The following is a 19481-nucleotide window of genomic DNA, read 5'->3' as shown; positions in this document are numbered from 1 at the left end:
CCGGGAAGAGCATTCCCAGCATTCTACGAAATAGGTGCGGTAGTTCAGCAGTCTCCACCGCATCCGGTAGCCAAGAACCAAGCATGTCCCTCAGCTTCTCCTCCGTGATCGGAGGACTCACGGGTGAGTGGGTCGGTCCGCTTTTAGCTTGAGTGCTGTGGTCTCCCTCTTCAGATCCAGAGGTTTCGCCCGATGAGTTATAAAAGTCTTTCACCTGGGCCGCCATTGCAGGCCTCTGGGAGTTTCTGGGCCTCTGCAGGAGGACTCAGATATCTGCCATTGCGGATGTTTTGTCCGGCTTCGGTTTTTTGCTCTGTCGTCCCATGTTGTCTGGAGGATAGTCCGTTACCAGTGGTGTCGTGATGGTAGGTTTTTCACCGGTTTTATGTTGATTTGAGCGTTTTAGGCTCAGAGCTCGAGGCATGTGCGTCCTCTCTGCTCGTCAGCTGGCTCCCCCAAAGCATTTTTTAAGTACATACATTCTAAAAAAAACAAAAAATGAAAGTGTAGGTACACTAAAAACTGAAACGGGGGTGTTAGTTAATGAAGACCAGGAAAAGGTAGGAATTTTAAATAACTATTTCTCCTCCGCATATATTAAGGAAGAACCCATGGCAATAGATGTGCAAATGATTGCTACTAAAAACTTGCAGAATAATTGTAATTGGTTACTCAAGACAAGGTGCTGCAGCAAATTAAGAAAGTTAATATAAACAAAGCTCCAGGGCCTGACGGTATCCATCCACGATTACTTAAGGAACTAAGTGTAGAAATAAGTGAACCTCTGTTTTTAATCTTTCAAGATTCTTTTCTTTCAGGAAGTGTTCCGGAGGATTGGATGAAGGCAGATGTGGTTCCTATATTCAAAAAGGGTTCAAAATCCTTGCCTGGAAATTATTTGCCTGGAAATTAATTCCTTGAGAAGAACATGACTATCAGCAAAAATCAGCATGGTTTTATGAAGCACAGGTCATGTCAAACTAAATTGATTGTGTTATACGAAGAAGTAAGTAGAAGTATAGATCAGTGTGTTGCAGTGGATGTGATCTATTTGGATTTTGCCAAGGCATTTGATACAGTCCCACACAATAGATTGGTGTTCAAACTCAAGGAAATCAGTCTAGATGAAAATGCTTGTTCTTGGGTAGAACATTGGCTTAAAAACAGAGTACAAAGAGTTGTCATTAATGATAAATTTTCAAGCTGGGCAGAGGTGGCAAGTGGTGTTCCTCAGGGGTCTGTTCTGGGACCCCTTCTATTTAACATGTTTATAAATGATCTTGAAGACAGCATTGAAAGTCATGTTTCAGTGTTTGCAGATGACACAAAACTTTGTAAAATAATACAATGTGAGCAAGATATTACTTTGCTGCAGAGGGATTTAGATAGATTGGGGGACTGGGCACTCAAATGGCAGATTAAATTTAATGTTGAAAAATGCAAAGTTATGCACTTCGGCGTAAAGAATACACAAGCAACGTATACCCTTAATGGAAGTGAATTAGGGATAACCACACACAAAAAGGACTTGGGAATTTTTATAGACAATAAACTATGCAACAATGTGCAATGTCAATCAGCAGTGGCCAAGGCCAGTAAGGTATTGTCATGCATGAAAAAAGGCATTCATTCTCGGGACGAGAATATCATTTTGCCTCTTTATAAATCACTGGTAAGACCACATATTGAATATGCTGTGCAATTTTGGGCACCTGTTCAAAAGAAGGATATTTTGGCACTAGAAAAAGTGCAGAGGCGGGCTACAAAATTAATAAAAGGAATGGAACATATCAGCTATGAAGAAAGGTTGACACATTTAAACCTATTTAGTTTAGAAAAACTTTGCCTGAGAAGGGATATGATAACATTATACAAATATATTCAGGGGCCAATACAAACCATTGTGTGGAAATCTATTCACAAACCGTACTTTACATAGGACACGAGGTCATGCTTTTAGACTGGAAGAAAGAAGATTTCGTTTAAGGCAAAGGAAAGGTTTTTTTTACTGTAAGAACACTAAGGATGTGGAATTCTCTGCCTGAAGAAGTGGTTTTATCAGAGTCCATACAGATGTTCAAACGGCTACTAGATGCATACTTGCAAATACAGAATATTCAAGGATATAATCTTTCAATGTAGGGTAAAAACTGCTTGATCCAAGGATAAATCTGGCTGCCATTCTGGGTTCAAGAAGGAATTTTTTTTTCCTAGATTGTTGCAAAATTGGAAGTGCTTCAAACTGGTTTTTTTTGCCTTATTTTGGATCAACAGCAAAAAACAAATGTGAGGAAGGCTGAACTTGATGGACGCAAGTCTCTTTTCAGCTATGTAACTATGTAACTATGTAAGATACTCATGCTTTGAAAGACATTTTTTAAACATACAATATTTTTCTTTTCTTGTATTCTTGTGCCTGACACCAGATTTCGTTATTTTTTTTTTATAAACATCCTGCACTTGAAAAAAGAGCATTCTTTCTAGCACCTGCAATTTTTAATTGGGTTTCTAAATCAAAGACTGTCATGTGCATCAGTTAACAGAAGACTAACTAACAAGAATACATAATGTTTAGTGATGTACCGAACTGTCCGCCGGCGGACAGTTCCCGGCGAAATTAGCTTGTTCGCGTTCGCCGCGGCGGGCGGACACATGCGCAGTTCGATCCGCCCCCTATTCGTCATCATTGGGCAAACTTTGACCCTGTGCCTCTCGGTCAGCAGACACATTACAGCCAATCAGCAGCACTCCCTCCCTTCCACACCCTCCAACCTCCCTCCCAGCATCCATTTTCGATTAATTCGGAAGATGCATGCTTAGTGAGAGGAGGGAAAGTTTAGCTGCTGCTGATTACATAGGGAAATTGATAGCTAGGCTAGGGTATTCAGTGTCCACTACAATCCTGAAGGACTCATCTGATCTCTGCTGTAAGGACAGCACCCCAAAAAGCCCTTTTTAGGGTTAGAACATCAGGCTGCTTTTTTTTTTTTTTCCTGTGTAATGTAATTGCAGGTGCCTGCCTGCCAGCCTGTGTGTCAGGCTCACAGCATATACTGTGCCCACTTGCCCAGTGCCACCACTCATATCTGTTTTAACAATCGGTTAAGCTTTACATTTAAAATAAATATTTATTTTTCACTGTAATAGAAGAGCAGTTGCCTGCCTGACAGCTTCTGTGTGAGGTTGGATGCCTTGCCCATTTGCACAGTCAGTGCCACCACTCATATCTGTTTTAACAATCGGTTAAGCTTTAGATTTAAAATAAATATTATTTTTTTACTGTAATAGAAGAGCAGTTAGTTGTCTGCAAGCATCTGGGTGTCAGGCCTACTTCAGCGTGTGCTCTGCAGACCTGTGCCAGCGTGCTTTGACAGTTGCCAATCATATCTGGTGTCTCTTTAGCGTGCTTTTACAAAGAAAAAAGGTTTCCAGTGTAAGCTAATAGCAGCCAGTCAGTGTCCTTCAAGCGGCTCTGTCAGGCCTTCCATCAGCGTGTGCCCTGCACAACCCTGCCAGCGTGCTTTGACAGTTGCCAATCATATCTGGTGTCTCTTTAGCGTGCTTTTACAAAGAAAAAAGGTTTCCAGTGTAAGCTAATAGCAGCCAGTCAGTGTCCTTCAAGCGGCTCTGTCAGGCCTTCCTTCAGCGTGTGCCCTGCACAACCCTGCCAGCGTGCTTTGACAGTTGCCAATCATATCTGGTGTCTCTTTAGCGTGCTTTTACAAAGAAAAAAGGTTTCCAGTGTAAGCTAATAGCAGCCAGTCAGTGTCCTTCAAGCGGCTCTGTCAGGCCTTCCTTCAGCGTGTGCCCTGCACAACCCTGCCAGCGTGCTTTGACAGTTGCCAATCATATCTGGTGTCTCTTTAGCGTGCTTTTACAAAGAAAAAAGGTTTCCAGTGTAAGCTAATAGCAGCCAGTCAGTGTCCTTCAAGCGGCTCTGTCAGGCCTTCCTTCAGCGTGTGCCCTGCACAACCCTGCCAGCGTGCTTTGACAGTTGCCAATCATATCTGGTGTCTCTTTAGCGTGCTTTTACAAAGAAAAAAGGTTTCCAGTGTAAGCTAATAGCAGCCAGTCAGTGTCCTTCAAGCGGCTCTGTCAGGCCTTCCTTCAGCGTGTGCCCTGCACAACCCTGCCAGCGTACTTTGACAGTTGCCACTCATATCTGGTGTCTCTATAGCGTGCTTTTAAAACCAAAACTTTGTTTCCACTGTAATAGAAGAGCAGTTGCCTGCCTGCCAGCTTCTGTGTGAGTTTCACAGTGGATACTGTGCCCTCTTGCCCAGTGCCACCACTCATATCTGTTTTTACAATAGCTTAAGCTTTAGATTTAAAATAAATAATTTTTTTCACTGTAATAGAAGAGCAGTTAGTTGTCTGCAAGCGTCTGGGTGTCAGGCCTACTTCAGCGTGTGCTCTGCAGACCTGTGCCAGTGTGCTTTGACAGTTGCCACTCATATCTTGTGTCTCTATAGCGTGCTTTTACAACCAAAATTTGTTTTTCACTGTTATAGATTGAATAGCAGTTACTTGTCTTCAAGCGGGTGTCTCAGGCCTACTTCAGCGTGTGCTCTGCAGCACTGTTCCAGTGCACATTGCCAATCATATCTGGTGTCTCTATAGCGTGCTTTTAAAAACAAAATTTGTTTTTCACTGTTATAGATTGAATAGCAGTTACTTGTCTTCAAGCGGGTGTCTCAGGCCTACTTCAGCGTGTGCTCTGCAGACCTGTGCCAGTGTGCTTTGACAGTTGCCACTCATATCTTGTGTCTCTATAGCGTGCTTTTACAACCAAAATTTGTTTTTCACTGTTATAGATTGAATAGCAGTTACTTGTCTTCAAGCGGGTGTCTCAGGCCTACTTCAGCGTGTGCTCTGCAGCACTGTTCCAGTGCACATTGCCAATCATATCTGGTGTCTCTATAGCGTGCTTTTAAAAACAAAATTTGTTTTTCACTGTTATAGATTGAATAGCAGTTACTTGTCTTCAAGCGGGTGTGTCAGGCCTACAGTGTGTGCTCTGCAGAACTGTTACAGTTCACATTGCCAATCATATCTGGTCTCACAGTAGCTTGCACGCATAGTACCACTAATCCCCCAAAAAATGACAGGCAGAGGCAGGCCACCCCGCAGGGGCCGTCGTGGTCGTGGTGCTGTGATTCCCTTTTGCCCTAGAATAATGCCCAGTTTTCAGAAGCCACGTACCCTGAACTTGAAAAGTTCTGAGGACATAGTTGACTGGCTAACACAGGACACCCAATCTTGTACAGCCTCCGCTCGGAACCTTGACGCACCATCCTCCTCCAGCTTAGCTTCAGGCACCTCTCAAGATAGCACTCACCCGCCTGCCGCCACCACCAAAACTAGCACCACAGCCGCTTTACTTGGTATGTCAGAGGAGTTATTCACACACCCGTTTGAAGAAATGAGTGATGCGCAACCATTATTGCTAGAGTATGTAGATAACAGGGATATGTCTCAGGCAGGCAGCATTAAACACATGGAGGTACGGTGTGATGATGATGATGTTGTACCCGCTGCTGCTTCCTTTTCTGAATTGTCATATACAAGCAAAGCGGTTGAGGATGACGATGCGTCCATGGATGTCACGTGGGTGCCCGCTAGAAGAGAAGAAGAACAGGGCGAAAGTTCAGATGGGGAGACAGAGAGGAGGAGGAGGAGGAGACCAGTTGGAAGCAGGGGGGGGTCGTCGCAAGGAGCTAGTGGCACAGTCAGACAGCATGCATCGGCACCCGGGGTCAGCCCGACAGCACGCCAATCAACGCATGCTGTGTCCACCACCAGAATGCCGTCATTGCAGAGCTCAGCAGTGTGGCATTTTTTTTGTGTGTCTGCCTCTGACAACAGCGATGCCATTTGCAACCTGTGCCAAAGGAAACTGAGTCGTGGGAGGTCCAACACCCACCTAGGTACAACTGCTTTGCGTAGGCACATGATCTCACATCACAAACGCCTATGGGATCAACACATGAGTACAAGCAGCACGCCTACTCTAAGCCGCCATCCTCCTCCTGGTCCAGCATCTTCAGCCACGTCAACCACTGCTGTCCTTCTTGCCCCCTCTCAACCATCCGCCACTCCGTCTCCCGCCTTGAGTAGTTCCCGCTCATCTGCCCACAGTCATGTGTCTGTCAAGGACATGTTTGAGCGTAAGAAGCCAATGTCACCAAGTCACCCCCTTGCCCAGCGTCTGACAGCTGGCTTGTCCGAACTATTAGCCCGCCAGCTTTTACCATACAATCTGGTTGAGTCTGAGGCGTTCAAAAAATTTGTAGCTATTGGGACACCGCAGTGGAAGGTACCCGGACGGAATTTCTTTTCACAAAAGGCAATCCCCAACTTGTACTCGATTGTGCAAAACGAAGTCATGGCATGTCTGGCACACAGTGTTGGGGCAAGGGTCCATCTGACCACTGATACCTGGTCTGCAAAGCATGGTCAGGGCAGGTATATCACCTACACTGCGCATTGGGTAAACCTGCTGACGGCTGACAAGCAAGGAATGCGTGGCATTGCAGAGGAGTTGGTGACACCGCCACGAATTGCAGGCAGTGTCACGCCGTCTTGGGTTTGACTTGCTTGAAAGCAGAGAGTCACACCGGACAAGCACTCCTGTCCGCCCTGAACGCACAGGTGGAAAAGTGGCTGACTCCGCAGCAACTGGATATCGGCAAAGTGGTGTGTGACAACGGAAAAAATTTGATAGCGGCATTGAAGTTGGGCAAGTTGACACATGTGCCGTGCATGGCACATGTGTGTAATCTGATCGTACAACGCTTTGTGCATAAGTACACAGGCTTACAGGACGTCCTGAAGCAGGCCAGGAAGGTGTGTGGCCATTTCAGGCGTTCCTACACGGCCATGGCTCACTTTGCCGATATCCAGCGGCGAAACAACATGCCAATGAGGCGCTTGATTTGCGACAGCCCTACACGTTGGAATTCAACACTCCTAATGTTCGACCGCCTGCTCCAACAAGAAAAAGCTGTTAATGAATATTTGTATGACCGGGGTGCTAGGACAGCCTCTGGGGAGCTGGGAATTTTTTTGCCACGTTACTGGACGCTCATGCGCAATGCCTGTAGGCTCATGCGTCCTTTTGAGGAGGTGACAAACCTAGTCAGTCGCAGTTGTGTGTGTGCGTGTGTATGGCTGTCCGCCTGTGTGTGTGTGTGTGACAGGGTGAAGATTTCTTGCACAGGGCGCCCAAAGGCCTAAGGCTGGCCCTGCACATGGGTCAGTGGCTCTGCACCAGACTTCCCTCCAATTGATCAAAGTTAAAGGATTTCAAGTGGACTGATTACAATTACAGGGCCTCTAAAGAGTCCTGTATTGTTATTTGTCGTCACTACCTTCCCGCGTCGGGAGTGGGTCATTTGCGCCCCTGCTGCCTTCCTTGCATGTGGTAGCTGTTTGTCAGGGATTTGTCAATCCATATCTGCCAAGTGACCCTATGTAGGGGTAACAGTCCCTATTCTGCTCTGTGTCAGTGTGTATCATGGTCTCTGTGGACGATGAACAGTCTCTATTCTGCTCTGTGTCAGTGTGTATCATGGTCTCTGTGGACAGGGAACAGTCTCTATTCTGAGAAAATAAATCCAAAGGTGGTCTAACTAAGAGACAACCATGAGGACAATTACCCAGTCCAATTCCAATAGTAAATGTTAACAGGAAAGAAAATAATAAATAACTTTATTAAGGTATATAATACAATGTGTACATAAATACCAATCTAAATAGATAGAGTCAGTTAAGAGGAATAACCCACCATCAAAAATAGAGATAGGTGGCTAAATAGTAGCCTTCTGTATATAATCCTTCTAAAAAGAAAAGAAAAATAATAATGACTCAATAATGCTTGGGCTAAGGGTATAGAAACACTCATATGGGTGGAGAGGCTAGGTGGAGAGTAGTGGGTAATGGAATGTATGGATCATAATCTCACATTCATATAGCCCCACATATAGTAAACTCCTCCACAAGTAGTCACCCTTAGTGTTCCAACCCTATACTCCTGGGAAACACCTTCAAGGGTGTTCCAATCCAGACTTATCTATAATAGAAAAATACACCAAACTAAAAATAAAATAAAAACTAATGGTAACCAGTCTAAATAGAGAGAGACAGAGAGGAAAAAGGAGAGGCCAGGCACGAAATGGAAGTGGCTAATTAATAGCCTACTAAGAGAGCTACCTTTCTAAAATAGAAAGGAGATTAACTAAATAGTGCTCTGGCTAAGGGTGTACAAGCAATAAGAGAGGAGGGGAGAAATAAAGGAGAGAGGTAAATGCATAAGCATATATAAACATTTAGGTAAGGTATCAAAAAACCAACCATATAATATAAACCTCTCCCCCCACTTGTAGACTCCCAGCAAACAAACACTCTCTATGCTAAACCCTATACTCCTAAGGAAACACCTTTGAGGGTGTTCTAATCTCAGCTCAAACTAACATTAGAAAAGGTTCCAAGAGTTTAAATAAGTGACAAATCATCTGTGCAGAGTGCTCAAATCGTGAGTGAAAAAGTGGCTAAAACCTGACGCGCATTTCAGCATGTTCCACACGCCGTCATCAGGGGTAACGCTAATGCAGCTAGCCCAGCAGTCTGTTTTATACCCTGTATCAGTAAGTCCACCAATCAACGATCGTCCCACTAATGAGGCAAACGGGGCGTGTCTAGAAGCTCCGTTACATGACTCATTCGGCGATCAGGTGGAACTGAAAGCATAATAGCATTAACCGTTTGGGTGCCCAATTGAGGTCCAGGATTAACCCATAGAGTGTGCAATTATACACACCAACATAGAGAATGTGAAGTACACTATGTATCTGCAAGAATAACACTGAGGAAAAGATAGCAAATGAAGCTATATATCCAACTAATTATATAGTGTTATGCTTATACTAGTGTAAATAACAACCTGTACAGTTTGTTATTTACACTAGTATAAGCATAACACTATATAATTAGTTGGATATATAGCTTCATTTGCTATAAACCTGATTACAATCACAGGGCCTCTAAAGAGTCCTGTATTGTTATTTGTCGTCACTACCTTCCCACGTCGGGAAGATTTCTTGCACAGGGCGCCCAAAGGCCTAAGGCTGGCCCTGTGCATGGGTCAGTAGCTCTGCACCAGACTTCCCTCCAATTGATCAAAGTTAAAGGATTTCAAGTGGACTGATTACAATCACAGGGCCTCTAAAGAGTCCTGTATTGTTATTTGTCGTCACTACCTTCCCGCGTCGGGAAGATTTCTTGCACAGGGCGCCCAAAGGCCTAAGGCTGGCCCTGTGCATGGGTCAGTGGCTCTGCACCAGACTTCCCTCCAATTGATCAAAGTTAAAGAATTTCAAGTGGACTGATTACAATCACAGGGCATATTGTTATTTGTCGTCACTACCTTCCCGCGTCGGGAGTGGGTCATTTGCGCCCCTGCTGCCTTCCTTGCATGTGGTAGCTGTTTGTCAGGGATTTGTCAATCCATATCTGCCAAGTGACCCTATGTAGGGGGAACAGTCCCTATTCTGGTCTGTGTCAGTGTGTATCATGGTCTCTGTGGACAAGGAACAGTCTCTATTCTGCTCTGTGTCAGTGTGTATCAGGGGTTTTGAGGACAGGTGTCAATCCATATCTGCCAAGTGACCCTATGTAGGGGGAACAGTCTCTATTCTGCTCTGTGTCAGTGTGTATCAGGGCTGGGCTTTGAGGACAGGTGTCAATGTTAGGTGATGTCTGCCCTTTATGGATTAAAAGCAGACTCTGCATCAACTGTGCAATTTTCCATGGGAGTTTTGCCATGGATCCCCTTCTGGCATGCCACAGTCCAGGTGTTAGTCCCCTTGAAACAACTTTTCCATCACTATTGTGGCCAGAAAGAGTCCCTGTTGTTTTTAAAATTCGCCTGCCCATTGAAGTCAATGGCGGTTCACGCGGTTCGCCGGTTCGCGAACATTTGCGGAAGTTCGCGTTCGCCATTCGTGAACCGAAAATTCCGGGTTCGCGACAACACTAATAATGTTATATGAAAAATTATACATTTGGAGACTCCCATGATTGGTTACTGTTTCCGGTGATGTAAATACCCCTAGACAAACTGTGTTTTATATATATGATGAACGACACATTAAACCTTTGAATGCTTATTGATAATCTGTCTGAGTGGTGACTTCATTGAGTATTCCCAGCAGCTGCTTACAGAGACAAGGAAAGTAGAAACATGTTAGTGCATAAGTCCATGGCAGCTTAAGGGTTTCCAGACCCTGTTGTGATTTTCAGCCTAACAGTTTAGAAACATTAGGATTCTTTTTCTGGGGGGAGGGTAGCAAGCTAAAAATTTGGTAAACATTGCCTTGATGTTCTCCAGCCACGTGTTTAAAAATAAATGTAAAAAAAAAAACATTAAAAAAAATATATGCCTCTAATTCTATAATATTCTTCAGTTCATGGCATGTTTTAAAATGTGTCCTGTTTTAGCAAGTTTTGCACATACCTAGCTTCCTTTAAGAAATAATTTCAGGGGACTACCAAAGAGTTGCCATCGAGCAGAAGAGCCAGCTGGCAATGAATGGAGGTATGCTATTGGCCTTTCTATTCAAGGGCCATCATTGGTTCACAGCACCAGGAGTTGGGGTTACAGTTCCCACATTAGAGAGAAGTAAATAGCCATCTTGAAAGCAGCATAGAGAGAGCATAGCAGCAGCAGCTTTTGGCCCCTGTGTTAGTTTATGTTATCTTCTTCAATCCTGAGTAGAGGTCACTAATAAATGTAATAATTTCTACTGCACATTGCATAGTGTAGGCTCAGCTGCCCCAAACCCACCATCTTCAGTGTACAGTCACTCTGTAGCTGAGCCCGCTCTACTCCCCCCCCCCTTTTGCACCTCTGTGGGATAACCCAGTCTCCTCGGGACTTCAACCCACTGTTGTGCCTACCTGTAACACTTTAACAATCAGAGCAGATCCTGAACCACCCTCTGACATTCTAAGATGGCATATGTCTACCTGTCTGACTCACATGGCATGAGTTCACTGCAGAGACACTGCTACAGCTCTCTCACACTCTCCCTAGTGTGGCTTGATGAGATTTTTAATAAATTATGGCTGAAGCTGCAAGCACGCAATACAGTCTGCAAGCTAAGGCTTTAGCAGGGGTACCGGAACAACAAACGCCCGGAGGCAGTAAGGCCTACTCGGGGCATGACAAACTAGACTTAGCCTTTGACACCCCCTGTGACGGAACGTCTGTACTATGACCGAGTGCCTCCGCCCTATCTGCTCCCTAGCCCCTTGCAGGGACCCTGGAACGATTCCGCCCCAGTCGCTGATGCTTGACTGGGGTCTCTCAGGAGTTCTTCCACCCGACCAGGCTGCAGCTCTCCTTTCAGGCAGGGATCATCCACTCTGCCTATGCCGCTTCAGCCTTTCTTCCAGGCAGGTATCCGAAACACTGCCTATAATGTGATTATAACTATTGCCTTTACAAAGGCGTTTGCAGCTCTCAGGTCTAGCTCTTTTGATGTATCTCAAGGCTAGAGTGATCCTGCAGCCAGAAAACAGGTCTGAATACCTAAAATCCACACAGGACACAAGTTCCAAAAGGAACTAACATGCAATACATTATTTTAACATGGGACTAGCTCATATGATCATTACACTTAGATTGCTGTAACAAACTTAATAAAATACAAATAACCATAATTATATACATGCTACTTAAAACTTCTCATAAGGCCTTGAACAGTAGAGCATTTACTGCTTATTTGTGCGTTTCCACTTACTTTAGCCTCCCTTCTATCAGTTGTATAAACTTAGTTAGTTGTTTGTAAAGTTCTCAATGTTCTTGTACTTTTGTTTATATTTAATGACTGTTTACTCGTCATTGACTATTGCACCGGCTCAGACTTGACAGAATGTGTAACAGAATGCCCCAAAGTTAGAATATTGATAAAGTCATCTCTCTGGATCCTCACTAGATCTCTTGCCCTGTCCCATTGGATGTGTTTTTCTATCGTCTCCATCTTGTTCTCTCTGCTAGGCATAAGCCAGTCCATATTGTCACGCACTTTTAAGTTTATATTTTTAAACCAATGAATTAATGAACTGTAATACACCTGTCAAAAATATAGCACTAGAAATATTTCATGCACAATGCAATAACATTGTATTGGTATTTAGAGTGTTCCTTTTTCGGTATGTGTTACTTAAATATATAAGATTTTTGTTTGTTTCCTTGGTCCTTTTGAAATTTTCATACAGATAAAAAAAAGCCTAGCTAAAATAATCATACCTCGGAATGGACAGCAGGTGGTGATAGAACACAACATAAATGATGTGTTATTGGGAAGGAGCAGTCAAAAAAGTTGTCATATTGAACAGAACTATTAAACAGGTGAGATGGTCCATTTCATTTTAGATCAACATACTGGTAGGATGAGCCTAATATGATTTACAAGGAACCATGGGCTTTCACAATGATTCACGGACTGCCAGTTTAACATTTATGGGGCAGCTTTGTAACAAGTCAAGCATCTATTAATAATATCTTGTGCTACTCACAGATCACATTTTTTTATCGGATTAATGTAAAGAAAAAGTAATGAAAAGAAAAATTATACCAGCCCCGAATTGATCACATAATATGTTTTTATCTATTTTATTTTTTTAAATGATGTGCATTGCTAAATTCCAAATATGATGTAATTAGATCCAATCTTCTGTATCCTATTTGATCAATCTGTGATGTAGAACATTATTTTGATATGTAGACTGATGCAGTGCAAGTAGGCAGAACACAGATTTGAATTCATCCTAGTTTATAATCTAACATATGTCATGGGGACTACAGAATTTAGATTCATGGCTTAAGAATTCACAAATATATCAATGGTAAAGTAGAAAAAAGTAACTAAATCTGATGCCTATGTCTCTAAACATATAGCACACTCAGGGATATTTATTAAAGTGTGAATTTCAAATTTAAAGTTATAGTAGCTGTGATGGAGCAGCTTCCTCGCTGATACGAAGGGACTCTAGAGCACTTCAGACCCAGTCGCTAAAGCTTGACTGGGGCCTCTGTAGACCTCATCTACAGGACCAGGCTGCAACAACTATAACTGTCTTTCCTCAGGAGACCTTCTCTCCTGTAAATCAGATTCAGGGTGTCTCACGGTCAGGCGTCCATTATGTGAAATGAGTCCAGGCAATCCCCAGAGGACCCCAATCCAGCTGGGAAGCAGAATAAATGTCCAGGGCCTCATACCTCTCTCCTCAGTGACAATAGCCCCTTGCATGGTCTCTTGGGACACAGTCCATAGTCTGTAGGCAGGAGGCTGGACTCTAAGTCTCTTCAAGAGCCAGTCAGATGGTAACTTCCATCACATATCCCCCCTCAAGAGATACCAGGCCTCCAATAGGTTTGTGCCTGAGCTAGTCAGGTAACCAGTCCCCAAAAGTCCATCCAACCTTGCAGTCTCCAGGAAGAAGCTCCACCACGTAGCTTTGCTGCTGGGGAGAGATGCCAACTCTCTTCTTTCCCTGGAGCTACTTCTGCCACGGGGGAGAGCTACCGTATATACTTGAGTATAAGCCAAGCCGACCCGAATATAAGCCGAGGCCCCTAATTTTACCCCAAAAATGCAGCAGCTACTGGTAAATTTCTAAATAAAATTAGATCCTAAAAAAAATTGTTAATTGAATATTTATTTACAGTGTGTGTATATAATGAATGCAGTGTGTGTGTATGAATGCAGAGTTTGCGTATGAATGCAGTGTGTGCGTATGAATGCAGTGTGTGTGTATGTATGTGTATGAATGCAGTGTGTGTGAATGCAGTGTGTGTATGAGTGCAGTGTGTGTATGAGTGCAGTGTGTGTATGAATGCAGTGTGTGTGTATGAGTGCAGGGTGTGTGTATTAATGCAGTGTGTGTGTATGAATGCAGTGTGTGTAAGTGAAGTGTATGTGTATGAATGCAGTGTGTGTGTGAGTGCAGTGTGTGTATATGAATGCAGTGTGTGTATATGAATGAAGTGTGAGTGTGTGTGATGCAGTGTGTGTTTGTGTATGTGTTGGTGGCGGGTGGGCATTTTGATTATTGTTTTTTATTATTATTTAGATCATTTTTTTGTTCTATTATCATTTATTTTTAAATTATTATTTAAATTTTTTTTATTATTATTTTTATTTTATAAATATTATTTTATTTTATTATTTTATTTTATTAATATTTTTTTTTCGTCCCCCCTCCCTGCTTGATACAAGGAAGGGAGGGGGGCTCTCCTTCCCTGGTGGTCCAGTGGCATTGGAAGTTCAGTAGGGGGGGGGAGCTGTTACTTACCTTTCCTGCAGCTCCTGTCAGCTCCCTTCTGCTCCGCGCCAGTCCGTGCAGCTCTTCTGTCAGCTCACACTGTAAGTCTCGCGAGAGCCGCACTATGTCCCTGCAGCTCTCGCGAGACTTACACTGGGAGCTGACCGAGGTGCTGAACGGACCGGCGCAGAGGAGAAGGGAGCTGACAGGAGCTGCAGGTGAGGTAAGTAACCGCACACAGCCCCCAGTCTGTATTATGGCAATGTGAATTGCCATAATACAGACACTGACTCAAGTATAAGCCGAGTTGGGGTTTTTCAGCACAAAACATTTGCTGAAAAACTCGGCTTATACTCGAGTATATACGGTATATATTTAATGACTTTCACAACAGCTTAATAAAGTGTCCAAATGACAACAGTGCAATCAATCCAATAATTTGGTAAAAACTTCCCTTTGGATGGAAAAATCTTGAAGCTCTCCACAAACTCTTCCACAAATATCAATATATAAAAGTAGGGTACTGCCAAGAACAGAATAGCACAACATGTAACATAATTACAATCTATTATTCATGCCAATTAGCCACTCACAATTTGTTCAAATAAAGATCATTCAGAATAAAACTGATGAGCATCTTTACCAAGTCTTGAGCTTGAACAAAGTGCAATCAAATTAATTAGTAGCCAAAATAAAGTGCACAATGCAGATTTATTAACTTACACACAAGTTAGCAGTAGTAGATATAGCATTTCACTATAAATTCATCAAATAAGTCCTATGCATTTCATCTCAAATAGGGACTTCCTCAGGCTCCCTCAAGAGTTCGTGGATGGGAAGAAACTAAATAGAAATGAAAAGAGGGGGGAGGAGAGATGAATATACTATTAAAATATTTAATTTCAAGAATTAAATGTATATGAAAACCTTTATTAAATGTACAGAGCAATAATGTAAATTGAAAAATGATACCTGGGGCGAGATGAAGTACCTCCTCTCCTGAGAGCTCAATCTGCCACTGGGGGGGGAGGGAGGCAAACATCTCCTCGCCCTGAACCTCACTCTGCTGCTGGGGACGGGTGCTGCCTGCTCTTTCTCCCTGTAACATGCTCGGCTGCTGGGGAGGAAGGATGACTACCTCATTTCCCATGAGTTCCTCCTACAGCTGAGGAGCTGGGTGGACTCGGGGGTGGGCCCTGTGGATGCACTTGTGGGCGAGCCCCAGTGGCCCAGGCCTTGAACTGTGTAATGGGCCCCAAAGGTTCTGATGACAGCTCTGATTGGTTCCTAAAAAGGTCAGTTTCCCCCTCTCCTCTGGAACTCCTCATAAGATGTGAATTCTGCATAGGTACTGGCTCCCAGATGATGTGCAGGGGTTTGAATGTATCACCAATTGTAACAGAACTCCTGTACTCCTGTACCGTTAGCTTCCTTGCAACTACCAGGATTCTAAAGCTCTTCAGAGGCGGTAGCCAAAGTTTGACTGGGGCCTCTGAGAACCTCTTCCACCAGACCAGGCTCTTTTTCCTCGGGATACTTTCTCTTTTGTATAGTCGAAATTGAATGTAGGGTGTAGAATGAATCTTTCATAATCTTGCATTCAATGCAGCAATTTATACAGATAGATGAAATTAGAGTATTTTTGTGTTTTTTATAATAAAAGGTTAAACAAAAAAGAAATTTTTTCACGGCCTTCTTTGCTCATATTTACCAAGGGTGCCAATTTTGTAGAGGGAACCGTATGTATACCTTTACAAAGTATCAATCCTAACCCCGTCCCTAATCCTAAACCAATCCCTAATCAAACCATAATCCTAATCATAGACTTCACTCTAATTCTAACCTGAACCCTAATCTTATAGCTAACCCTAATAATTACCCTTATTCTGACCGTAATCCTAATCTAAGCCCTAAACCTGGCAATAGAGTTAGAAGGATTGCATCTGTTCTTGTCTGCAGGGGAGATTCCTTGCTGGTCGTAATCCTAATACAAACTAAACCTCATTCTAAACCCAATCCTAAATGTAAAACTAATTCTAAACCTAATACTTAATCTAATGTTAATCCTTATCCCTAATATCCCTCTGCTAACATCAGTACTGATATTAACAAATGTAAATCTATACTAAAACAGTAGAGGATGGTATGCTTCCACCATCTACTGGCTGTATTCAGTATGACAGGGGGATACCTGTCATGCTGAATTTGCATTATACCGTGTGAATGCTGGGCACTGGGAAAACCCATCACCAATAAAAATGGCATGTGGGCATGTTGGAACAGTTCAGAACTTGGACATCTCATCATAGAATAGCTGCTAACCTAGAATCACCATGGCTGAGTGCAATAGCTCTGCCATGGCGTTCTCAATACATTTAAATCACAATATGCAGAGTTCACTTTGAGCATGGAATAAAGCTCATTGATCAGTCTGGGGCAGCTAATTATGCATCCTGCTGACAGAGAAGTATTGGTTGATACAAAGAAAAAACGTTTTTCACTGTAAGCTAATAGCAGTCAGTGTCCTTAAAGCGGGTGTCAGGCCTTCAGCGTGTGCTCTGCAAACCTCTGCAAGTGTACTTTGCCACTCATATCTGGTGTCTCTATAGCGTGCCTTTACAAAGAAAAAAAGTTTTTCACTGTAAGCTAATAGCAGTCAGTGTCCTTCAAGCAGGTGTGTCGGGCCTTCAGCGTGTGCTCTGCCAACCTCTGCCAGTCCACTTTGCCACTCATATCTGGTGTCACAATAGCATGCATTTAAAAACAAAAAACCTTTTTCACTGTTATAGATTGAATAGCAGTTAGTTTTCTTCAAGCAGGTGTGTCAGGCCTACAGCGTGTACTCTGCCAACCTCTGCCACTGCACAGTGCCACTCATATCTGGTCTATGTCTCAGGCAGGCAGCATTACACACATGGACGTACGGTGTGATGATGATGATGATGTTGTACCCGCTGCTGCTTCCTTTGCTGAGTTGTCAGATACAAGTGAAGCGGTTGATGATGACGATGCATCCATGGATGTCACGTGGGTGCCCGCTCGGCAAGAAGAAGAACAGGACGAAAGTTCAGATGGGGAGACAGAGAGGAGGAGGAGGAGACGAGTTGGAAGCAGGGGGAGGTCGTCGCAAGGAGCTAGTGGCACAGTCAGACAGCATGCATCGGCACCCGGGGTCAGCCAGACAGCACACCAATCAACGCATGCTGTGTCCACCACCAGAATGCTGTCATTGCAGAGCTCAGCAGTGTGGCATTTTTTTTGTGTGTCTGCCTCTGACAACAGCGATGCCATTTGCAACCTGTGCCAAAAGAAACTGAGTCGTGGGAAGTCCAACACCCACCTAGGTACAACTGCTTTGCGTAGGCACATGATCGCACATCACAAATGCCTATGGGATCAACACATGAGTACAAGCAGCACACAAACTCAAAGCCGCCATCCTCCTCCTGGTCCAGCTTCTTCAGCCACATCAACCACTGCTGTCCTCCCTGCCCCCTCTCAACCATCCGCCACTCCGTCTCTTGCCTTGAGCAGTTCCCGCTCATCTGCCCACAGTCAGGTGTCTGTCAAGGACATGTTTGAGCGTAAAAAGCCAATGTCAGGACATGTTTGAGCGTAAAAAGCCAGCGTCTGACAGCTGGTTTGTCCGAACTATTAGCCCGCCAGCTTTTTTTTTTTTTTAATTCTTTATTTTTGCAGTGCAAAAAATTATAACAGCAGGCGTGTGGTGCCCCAATAGCATTCCTCACGCTGATCATTAACATTTTTAACAATGGGGTTTTCATAAATCCGTGCACATTTTTTAGTTATTAATGTCGAGATTGTCCACGTTTACACATTACACTGAGTATACAATTAAAATGTGGTCCTAGTTTAGCTGAGCAGGTCTAACGAAACCTTGGCGACACAATGCGTTATAAACTTTATGGAGCATTCAATCTAGGCACTGGCTTATCTAACTGATCTAGGACACTTGAATACAAATGTAACATCGCTAACTATAGTATAAAATATTCTTAAAATAGATCTTGTTACCCTGACTAGACACAGGAAAAGCATTGAAAAGTAGTTAACAGCTGACTGATGATTAGTATAGTAGTACCTAGTTGGAATAATACTTATAAAAGTTAAACTATGTGTACACAGCTAGGGGGCGTCATACAGAAGTTAGCATTGCTAATTGTGCATAGGAAAATCACAGCTGGCTTTCAATACCATAACAGCTAGGAAAAGCATTTTTTGTTGATATGCATTTTTATTTCTTCTTAGATAACAATAAAATTCTGAGACGACATTGGCAGGGCTATTCACTTGTGTGATCTGTCATGAATTGTTTACTATATTCAGTGCAATATCTAAAGGAAGTACTGGCTAAAAAATTAAATGCAAAACTAGCAAAGTTGTAAAAAACTGTATTAAGTCGGTTGTTTTCTTTTTATCTGGTGAATAAAATGTTTCTACATTATATCACACAGCTATTTGTCGTCTTCAAAAAATTCTTCTTGTGGTTTTGTCTTTCTGTACTTTCAGGATTCATGTTTGCATGTTTTTTTTCAGAATTTGCCAGGAATCTATTTTTGAAGTTGTTCCCCTCCTCTTGACACGATCAATGACCTGAGAGTCTCCGTAAGCAGGGTTGACCTATTAGTCCAGTTTTCCATTCAAGTTGCGCATGATGTCCCGGCTAGGTTTCTAGGAACAAATGTTGGAGCCTCGGCGTTGCCCCAATATGGAGGGAGCGTGGAGTTTGTTGGAGGCTTCGATGTGAGTAGCAAGTCCGGGGGGAGACCCAGTTGCCCCAGGATTCCCTCTGCCTCCTGCATGTTGCGTACGGTATGCCTGGCGTACGCATGGCGACTTCTCGCTTCAGTAGTTAGGACACGCCCCCCTAGCCCACCAGCTTTTATGCGCAATGCCTGTAGGCTCATGTGCAATGCCTGTAGGCTCATACGTCCTTTTGAGGAGGTGAAAAACCTAGTCAGTCGCACCATCAGCGACATCATACCATTTGTTTTCTTCCTGGAGCGTGCCCTGCGAAGAGTGCTGGATCAGGCCGGAGATGAGCCTGAAGAGGAAGAGGAAGAGTCGTGGTCACCATCACCACCAGAAACAGCCTTATCAGCATCGCTTGCTGGACCTGCGGCAACGCTGGA

The sequence above is a fragment of the Pelobates fuscus genome, chromosome 5, assembly GCF_036172605.1.
Source record: "Pelobates fuscus isolate aPelFus1 chromosome 5, aPelFus1.pri, whole genome shotgun sequence".
Lineage (NCBI taxonomy): Eukaryota > Metazoa > Chordata > Amphibia > Anura > Pelobatidae > Pelobates > Pelobates fuscus.
The sequence above is the reverse complement of the archived record's forward strand: the minus strand, read 5'-3'. Positions refer to the sequence as shown.